Below are 9,391 nucleotides of genomic sequence, written 5' to 3' on the forward strand. Positions count from 1 at the left end.
TAATTATTGACTTGTACTTTGTCTTAACTATCGGCTCTTTGAAGACTCCTTAAACACGAATTGTCTTCACCATTTTGTCCCTAGGAGAGCAGCCGGCATGTGGTAGGCAAGTAATCAGTGTTTGTTGAATGAGTGAGTGGAAGTTCTTGTGGTAAAAGGTCAGTTCAAAGTAGGGACACAGAAACGGGCAGGGTGGTGCATGAAGTATGTGACCCCCCACTTTTCTTCTCTGGGACTGCTCTGGTACTGTTGTAGGGGATTCCTCCTTTTGTAGCTAATTGGAGGTTCTGAATAGTAAAAAAATATCTCCTGCTTGAAAGGCTTTATTATTAAGGGAATAGTTGTAAGAAAATTGGTAAGATTTGGAGAGCTAACTATAACATCTTGCATTTATATAATGGTAGGAATAGAATTTTTCTAAACTGTAAATGTGAATTAAGTTAAATCACACAGATATTTTAGGTATACAAGTTAGAAAGTCATTATCCCAAAGGAGAGCTGTTATTTTAATGTCTGGTTAAAATACTTTATACAGGGATCGGAATCATTTAGAGAAAGGCATGAGTAGATCCTGAAATTCTTAACTTAAAAAAAAATTGGCCTGTTGAATTCCACAAATATTATTTGGGTGAACATGGGTAGAACTTTTCCCTCCCACTTCTAAGTTCAAATCCTCTTGTATCCATTTCTACCTTTAAACTCTGGGCAGCCAGTCATGCCATCAGGGCCCACCCATCTGTGCAAATGGGAGCAGTGGTTCTGGCTTCGGTCAGTTGGAGATTTCTTGGCCATAACTGAGCCACAGATTGCCATTAAGGATGGAATTCTATTACTGAATTATTTCTTTTGAGCATTTATTGCTGAGGGTGGTTACTTCTAAGTATCTCTTTTGATTGACTTTGTGCCATTGATATTAAAGGCTGTTGCAGTCAGGCTGTGATATCATCGGTAGCCAGACTTGGACCCTTTTCATGAAGCTAAAGACTTTGCACTGAACATACTAGCCTTAGATATATAAAGCCAAACAAAGCCCAATTTGTGGATTTCCTAATTTTTCTATAGCACAACGATTTGCGTATTCAGTGTCTTTAAGAAAAAATTATACCATCTATTCCTCCAAGTCTATTGAGGACAGATTCTAAGATCCCCTAGGCTCCCTCTTATACTCCCTTCTGAGAAATACAAAAAAAAGTAGCTAATTTTGGAACAGTGAGATTTTTGTTCTGCTGATGAGGGTAAGGAAGGGGACTTGGCTGGGTTTCTTGCTTCCTGATGTCTGTGCTCTATTTCTTGTTCTCCTGGCACATTCCCACATTCAGCCATCCTAGATCACCAGAGTGGTTGGAGAGGAGACATCTGACAGAGGTGTGCTCACCTTCAGGGCCAGAGACTCCCAATAAGCAGATGTCACAGCCAGAACCAGTGAGTGAATCTTTACTCCTTGGTTCCCCCTCTGAATCAAGCTTGTCTTCTCAAATACTAGAGCCAGTGTGATGTCCTTAACATTTTCATGAGGTCTTCATTTGATGTTATCAGGAGAAATCTGGAGAACAAACCTTTTTGATGCTGTCAACCTGTGGGTTCAGAAAAAATGGACAGTTATTTACAAAATCCAAGATGGGGGATGAATGAAAGAGATTAATTTTGATGTGACATGATGTCCTTGGAGGAAAGGTACAAAATGAAATATATGAATGTATTTTTTCTCCATTTTTTTGGATGTGCTCTCCCTTGAAACTTCAGTTGCCAACTCTTCAAACCTAGTTTGAGGTTCTTAGGTTTCATTTTAGTAGTGAGCTGGAAAAACCAACCAAACACTTAACTTGAAATTTGTCTTACTATAGTTGTCTTTAATAGAGGTGAAGCAGTGATCGTGTAGAGTTCTAACATCAGATATATTTAGTATATCTGGTGGGCCTGTACCAATTATAGATGTTGTAGTATGTGGTTATATTTATAAATAGCACAAGAAGATACTTTTATTATACCATCTTGGTGGATTCTTTTTTTTTTTTTGAAAGGTGACTAAACTTTTCTTTGAATATTTTTATTAATACCTACCTCTTTCCAAGGTTAACAAGTCCAAAATCTCAGTGTTACTGGACATGACATTTCAAGGGGGGGAAAAAAAAACACTCAACACTGAATAGCTTTAAATTTTCTAGCATGTGGGTTAAAACTCTCAAAGTAGGAAATCTCAGCTTTGTTGTTTTTGTTTTTGTTTTTTCCCCCGATGAAATTATGGGTACTATGGATTGCATGTCTGGATTGGGAGCCCAGCCTTGGTTGGGCCAAGTGAGGGCAGTGGGTGGGTTGGGCTATGAAGGTCATGACCCTGCTATGCATGGGAGGGCATTCTCCTTTGTAACCCTTGGGAGATTCTTGCAGTGGAGCGTTGTTAATCCCACTGGGACTTGCCTGGCTTCTGAAGGGTTTCTCACTGCCTCATGATTACCTAGGGCCAAGTTAGGAATCAGGGGACGCTGGCCTAAAAATAGTCACAGTTCGGGAGGAGGGCCTGAATGGCACGGCGCCACCGCTCCCTTCTCACTGCCAGAAGATGGTGCCATAAGGAGACAGTCAAATGGGGAGTGTGTGTGTCCGAAGACAGGTGTGAAAAGTGTAGAGGAGAGTGAATGTTTTCTTCCTGGCTTCTAGAGGGGGAGATGAACATTTTAGAGATTGACTTTCAGAAACCCTTAGAGACAGTAAAAGCAAATACAGGAGGTGATTCTTTTTATGAGGTTGGGCTTAGTGGGTATATTTCTAGATGTTTCTATTTTGTAAGAAAACATTTTGTATTTACTGTTGGTTGCCAATTGCTGAGGAATGGAAACCGTGATGTGCCTTGTTTCCCATAGTGCCCGAGAACACAAAGTGAAGCATCGTTTGAAAACTTGAAGGTGACAGGTCATTTCAACAAAGACAATTTTTTAAATTCAAGTGTAGTTGACATTATTAGACTAGTTTCAGATGTACAACAGTGATTCAACGTTTATATATTACGAAGCAACCACAGTAAATCTAGGTAACATCTGTCACTATACAAAGTTGTTTCAATATTAACTATATTCCCTATGCTGTACATTGCATTCCGTGTCTTTTTTTTTTTTTTAAAGTATTTATTTGAGAGAGAGAATGAGAGCTAGCACGAGAGGGAAGAGGGTCTGAGGGAGAAGCAGACTCCCTGCTGAGCAGGGAGCCTGATGTGGGACTCGATCCCAGGACTCCAGGATCATGACCTGAGCCGAAGGCAGTCGCTTAACCAACTGAGCCACCCAGGTGCCCTCCATGTCTTCTTTTATAACTGGAAGTTTGTACCTTTTTAACCTCTCTCCCCCATTTTACCCCTCTCCCTACTTCACTCCCCTCTAGTAACCACCAGCTTGTTCTCTGTATTTATGATTGTTTCAGTTTAGCTTTTTGTTTTGTTTTGTTTTTTAAGATTTTATTAATTTGACAGAGAGTGCAAGCAGAGGGAGAGAGAGGGAGAAGCAGCCTCCCTGCTGAGCAAGGAGCCCGATGTGGGACTCGATCCCGGGAGATCATGACCTGAGCAGAAGGCAGACGCTTAACCGACTGAGCCACCCAGGCATCCCTGTTTTTGTTTTTTAAATAACACATATATGTGAGATCATTATATTGTCTTAGTCTGGCTTATTTCACTTAGTATAATACACTCTAGTAAAAGGTGAAAGATTTATGTGATCTGAAGAGAAACCAGAGTATCTCTAGGTCCATCTATATTGTCACAAATGGCAAGATTTCATCCTTTTTATGGCTAAGTAATAATTCCATTGTATATATCTCCCATCCTTTTTATCCATTCATCTAATAATAGACACTTGGATTGCTTCCGTATCTTGGCTATTGTCAGTATTGCTGCAATAAACATAGTGGCGCATATATCTTTTCAAATTGGTGTTTCTTTCTTGGGATAAATACCCAGAAGTGGAATTGTCGACCGTATGGTAGTTCTCGTTTTAATTTTTCCCTTACCAATGCTTGTATCTTCTTGATACTAGCTATTCTAACAGATATAAGGTGATATCTTGTGGTTTTGATTTGCATTTCCCTAATGATTACTGATGTTGAGCATCTTTTCATGTGTCTGCTGGCCATCTGTATGTTTTCTTTGGAAAAATGCCTATTCAGGTCCTCTGCCCATTTTTAAAATTAGATTGTTTGCTCTTTACATAGAGTTGTAGGAGTGCTTTATATATATATTGGGTATTAATCCCCTATTGGCTATATCATTGCATATATCTTCTGCCATTCAATAGGTTGCCTTTTCATTTCATTGATGGTTTCTTTTGCTGTGTAAAAGCTGTAACTTGATGTGGTCCCACACTTATTTTTGCTTCTGTTGCCCTTGTCTGAGGGGACAGATCCAAAAAAAAAAAAAATTGCTAAGGCTGATGACAAAGATTATTTTCTATGTTTTCTTCTAGGATTTTTATGGTTTCAGGTCTTATGTTTAGGTCTTTAATCTGTTTTGAGTTTATTTTTATATATGGTGTAAGAAAGTGGTCCAGTTTCATTCTTTCAGGTGTCCAGTTTTCCCAGCACCATTTTGAAGACTTTTTCCCCTTGTATGTTCTTGCCTTTTTTGTCACAGATTAATTAACTGCATTTATTTCTGGTCTCTCTGTTCCATGTGTCTGTGTGTGTGTGTGTGTGTGTGTGTGTGTGTGTGTGTACACCATACTGTTTTGATTACTATAGCTTTGTAGTATGTTTTGAAATCTGGGCACATTATGCCTTTAGCTTTGCAAGATTGCTTTGGCTATTTGGGTTCTTTTGTAATTTGATAAAAATTTTAGGATTATTCTAGTTCTGGGAAAAGATGCTATTGGTATTTTGATAGGGATTGCATTCAATCTGTAGATTGCTTTAGGTTGTATGGAAATTTTAACAATAGTCTTCCAAGCATGAGCTTGGCATATCTTTCCATTTATTTGTGTCAACTTCAATTTCTTTTATCAGTATCTTATTTCACAGTACAGGTCTTTTACCTACTTGATTAAATTTACTGTGGACCTATGCATTTTAAACTGAAGTTTCTGGAAAGATTATTTAACATACTAACAACACTTTGGATACATTTGTTACACATTTTATGTTGAAGTCATATTGGTTAGAAATTGCTGTATGAAAGTGATAGACAATCTTCCATTTGGTAGCTGTTTTCTGACTTGGTATGATAGATTCAAAACTTAGTATTTATTTTCCAGTCTCCTTTTCTATTTAAGGTGAAACCAGATTACTTCAGATATTTAAGATATCTGTGGTCAAAAGACCAAGAGCTTTGTTTTCCCTCCCAAGCCTCCAGGGTGACTGAGGAGGTCTGATGAGATAAGAGGTGGAGAGTATTTTGTTTGAACTCATTGATTTAGGGATGGGTGCTTATTGTTTTTTTGTTTTTGTTTTTTTTGAAAGGATTCTTTCACTGCATCTGAGCATTGATTACTCAGTTTAAGTAATATTCTCTGATTTAGGGGTAGCAGGAGGCCTTGCTTGACTTTGAAGCTATTTCTTGTTACTTTCAGTGCAAAGGCTAATGTGTTGCTAATTGTTGTTCTGTGTCAGTGGGTCTATTTTTTTGTGTCCTGAGGGCCCACAGATGGCTTTTGAGAGGGGATTTGCAATGAGCTGAGTTACAATGCAGAGAACTCCTGATTGCTTTGTGGAGAATGTATTGTAAGGAGGCAAGAGGCTAATGATTTACTCAGTCCTTCAGGAGAGATGGGTATCTTGGACCTGGAGTAATAATGAAGGTGAGAAATAGTTGCATTCGGAATATAGTTCGAAGGCGGTGCCTATTTTAATTGCTAATGAGGTAATAGGGAAAGAGGGGGAACAAGGCTGACTGCTAGGTTTTTGGTATGATCAGCTTGGGCGCCTAGAGGCATTTTTTATTGAGACTGAGGAACACTGGGGCAAGAAAGAATTTTTGTGAGTCAAGAAGCCTGGAGTTCTTGGGCGCCTGGGTGGCTCATTTGGTTAAGCGACTGCCTTCGGCTCAGGTCATGATCCTGGAGTCCCCGGATCGAGTACCACATCGGGCTTCCTGCTCAGCGGGGAGTCTGCTTCTCCCTCTGACCCTCTTCCCTCTCGTGCTTTCTATCTCTCATCCTCTCTCTGAAATAAATAAATAAAATCTAAAAAAAAAAAAAAAAGCCTGGAGTTCTTTTAGAGGCAGGAAGTTTGAGATGCCTGTTACGTATACAGGTGCAAATGTTGAATTAACAGTTGGGTCATCAAATCTGGAGCTTTAGGGAAAGATCCCGGCAGTGAGATGCTTGTGGGGCTTGCCATGAAACAGAATGTATTTAAAGATGATGAGTGTAAGAAGAGAGGAGCTAAGGGGCATGAGCCGTGAATTACTCCCAACATTAGGAGGTTGGTCAGAGAAGCCAGCAGAAGAATTTGCCAAGGAGCAGCCCGTGAGTTGGGGAGGATTAAAGCTAGGGGAGTGCCTCTCAAGCCAAGTGAAGGTGGTGTCTTGGGGCTCGAACCCTATAGTGTGAAGAGTTTTGTTTACCAGAGGACACTTTTGTTCACTTTTTGGTAAGTAGATGTGTGTTTAGTGATCATTTAGAATCTCGATAAGCTTGAGGAAACCATGGTAAATTCAGCCAAAATTAAAAACAAGCACAGTACATCTCTTGAAAACACCAGAACATGAGAGTTAATTATCCTTAGGCAGTCTCACTGCCGGGAACTGGATACATTCTGTTAATCACTTTTGAAATATCAACAGTGGATGGAGGAACCATAATACTCTTTGAGGGCCCCCCAAATCCACCACATTCTTTTGTATCTGGCCACTGCCCATAGTGCTGTTTTGAGAGCTTCATTTGCTTACTTAGGAAGCCCCATTCTCCATCATATCAAAATATTAAAATATAACCACACTTCCTAAATTTAAACAGTTGAGTTGCTATTGAGTTGTTAACTGTTGATACTCCAGTACATCTAAGATCTTTCCATGCTTTTTCTCTTCTCTGCTTATTCCTCAGGTCTCTGCTAAACATGTGATTTGCTCAGAGACCTTCACCCTATAATAGCAACAGGAATGCCTGTGATTTTTCTTCACTGATTACAATTTCTGTTTGTATAGTTGTTTCTTTTGTTCACTGTGTGGTAGCACCTAGCAGAGTGTTGGGCATACGTGGGCACCTAATAAATGTGAATGAATGTCATCCAGTATTAGGAAACAGGTGCCTCAGTAGCTTTGGTTTGGTTTCCAAGCTCCGTGTCTTTATTTTTAAGTCAGAGTGGTTGAGGTATCCTTACTTATAGCAAAAATTGCCTTTTTAGGAGGGCAGTTCATTGAACTTTGGCAAATACATTGTCAGCCACCATCAAAAAATAGAAATTTCTTTTCTTTTTTTTTTAAGATTTTATTTATTCATGAGAGACAGAGAGAGGCAGAGGGAGAAGCAGGCTCCCGCTGAGCAGGGAGCCCGATGCAGGACCCGATCCCAGGACCCTGAGATCATGACCTGAGCTGAAGGCAGATGCTTAACGACTGAGCCACCCAGGTGCCCCAAAAATAGAAATTTCTGTCATGCAGTTTTTTTTGTGTCCCTTTCAGCCTCTCTCCCCTGACTCCCAGGCAAACGCTGATCTCAGTCTTTCTTCATGGTTTTGCCCTTCCAGATACTATGTAAAGAACATTACATGCCTTTTGTGTCTGGCATCTTTCACTTAGAGAAATATCTCAAACAAACACAGAGGCTATTGTTTGTATCAACGGTCTACCTTTTTCTTGCCGAGTGGTATTTCATTGTATGGATGTACTTCAGTTTTTCTTATTCAACCACGGGTGATGGACATTTATGTTGTTTCTAGTTTTTTGCGATTTATTAGCTTTTCCTTCTTGGTCTTAATTAGTAGACAGGAAATTAAAACAGCAATAGTGACCCACAGCCACAAACCCCTATTCATGTCTACTGTTTTCATTTTCCCATGTTTTTTTTTTCCTATGTGTTTTGCATGGTAATACTACTAAAACACACATTTTGCCTAGTTTTATAAACTGCATATTTTTAAAATGGTTGCATTTCATTGAGTCCCTCTAATTTTCTAATCCTTTCCTTGGTGACATTCAGATTGTTTCTAAGTCATCACAGTTGTAGAAAATGTGCTAACCATCATCTAAAGTGTTCCTATGATAAATTATTGGCAACAGTTGAAGACTCTTAATTGAAAGTAATAGAAATCAATTCAAGCTAACTGGGGCAAAAAATGGATAGGTGTTAAAAGGGTATGGAATATTTCTCAGAAGTTAACGTCAAGGACATTGTCAGGAACCAAGTCAGGTTGGTCGTTCTTCTTCGTTATTTCTGCTTCTCTTGGGGCTTTGGTAGCATTCTCTTTGCAGAGACTTGTTTCATCTGCTCCGGGGTGCATGGCAGGAGGCGGCTAACTCCGCAGTGCTGGGATTTATGTTTTCCAGTCCAGGGACTTCCACAGACACACTCTGCCTGACTAGCTATTTCAAATCCAATGGTGGGGGAGAGACAATCTGACCACATTGGAGGTAGTCATCCACACCAGGACAGTTCACTGTTGTTCATACACTGGAGCTCAACTCGGTAAAAAGGAGATGTTCTCAGAGAAAGGGAGTTGTTGTAAACTAATCCCACACTCAGAGGTTACCATTTAAAGTAAGATTACACAGAATCCATTTTATGACTATTCAAATTGCTTTTCATTTTCAAAAGGGTAACTACAATATGGTCTTAGGAGAGAGTTGGGAGTATTACATGTATCTATTTTTTAATATTTGTATTTATATATTAAAAATCATTTAGGTACCTGTTTCCACAGCTCATATACTAAGAGTAGAATAATACAGAGAAGGATTAGCATGGCCCCTTCCCAAGGATGACCCGCAACTTCATGAAGCATTTTGTATTTTTATAAGCTAGGTCCTGGTGATGTAATGTACAGCGTAGTGACTATAGTTGATGATACTATATTGCATGTTTAAAAGTTGCTTAGAGAGTAGATCTTAAAAGTTTTCATCACAAGCCAAAAAGAGTTGTTTACCTCTTCTTGGTTTTGATCCATCCCCTCTGAGTGATGTTTAATGGATAGCTAAGAAAATCTGATCTCTTAGCATTTATTGAATGCTTGCTTTCTGTTAAGCATTGTGTCTGAGACTTCTGTAAATACAAGGGAGTTTATTAGCTCTTATTCTTGGAACCATGCAGTCAAGTTGAGATTTACTTAACCCTGGAGGAGTTTATTAAGTGGTCCTTGAGTGGAAATGTTCCATATACAGGTAGTTGTCAGTCTTTGTCTGGAAATAATATCAATACAGGTGCTAAATAGTTCAGTAGGAACGTCAGTACCTTGATTTAACTATGGAATGCCTGCC

At 39.3% G+C, this 9,391-nt stretch overlaps 1 non-coding gene across 1 annotated transcript; it reads left to right on the plus strand.

The window, feature by feature from the left end:
- Positions 1–8,822: 8,822 nt before the first annotated feature.
- Positions 8,823–8,930, plus strand: LOC114206251 (U6 spliceosomal RNA). The gene has a single exon (XR_003608584.2). It is a non-coding gene; the product is annotated as a U6 spliceosomal RNA (small nuclear RNA).
- The last annotated feature ends 461 nt before the right edge of the window (positions 8,931–9,391 follow it).

The sequence above is a fragment of the Eumetopias jubatus genome, unplaced genomic scaffold, assembly GCF_037043125.1.
Source record: "Eumetopias jubatus isolate StellerSeaLion01/CBP00866 unplaced genomic scaffold, mEumJub1_p1.0 scaffold_2, whole genome shotgun sequence".
Classification (NCBI taxonomy): Eukaryota; Metazoa; Chordata; class Mammalia; order Carnivora; family Otariidae; genus Eumetopias; species Eumetopias jubatus.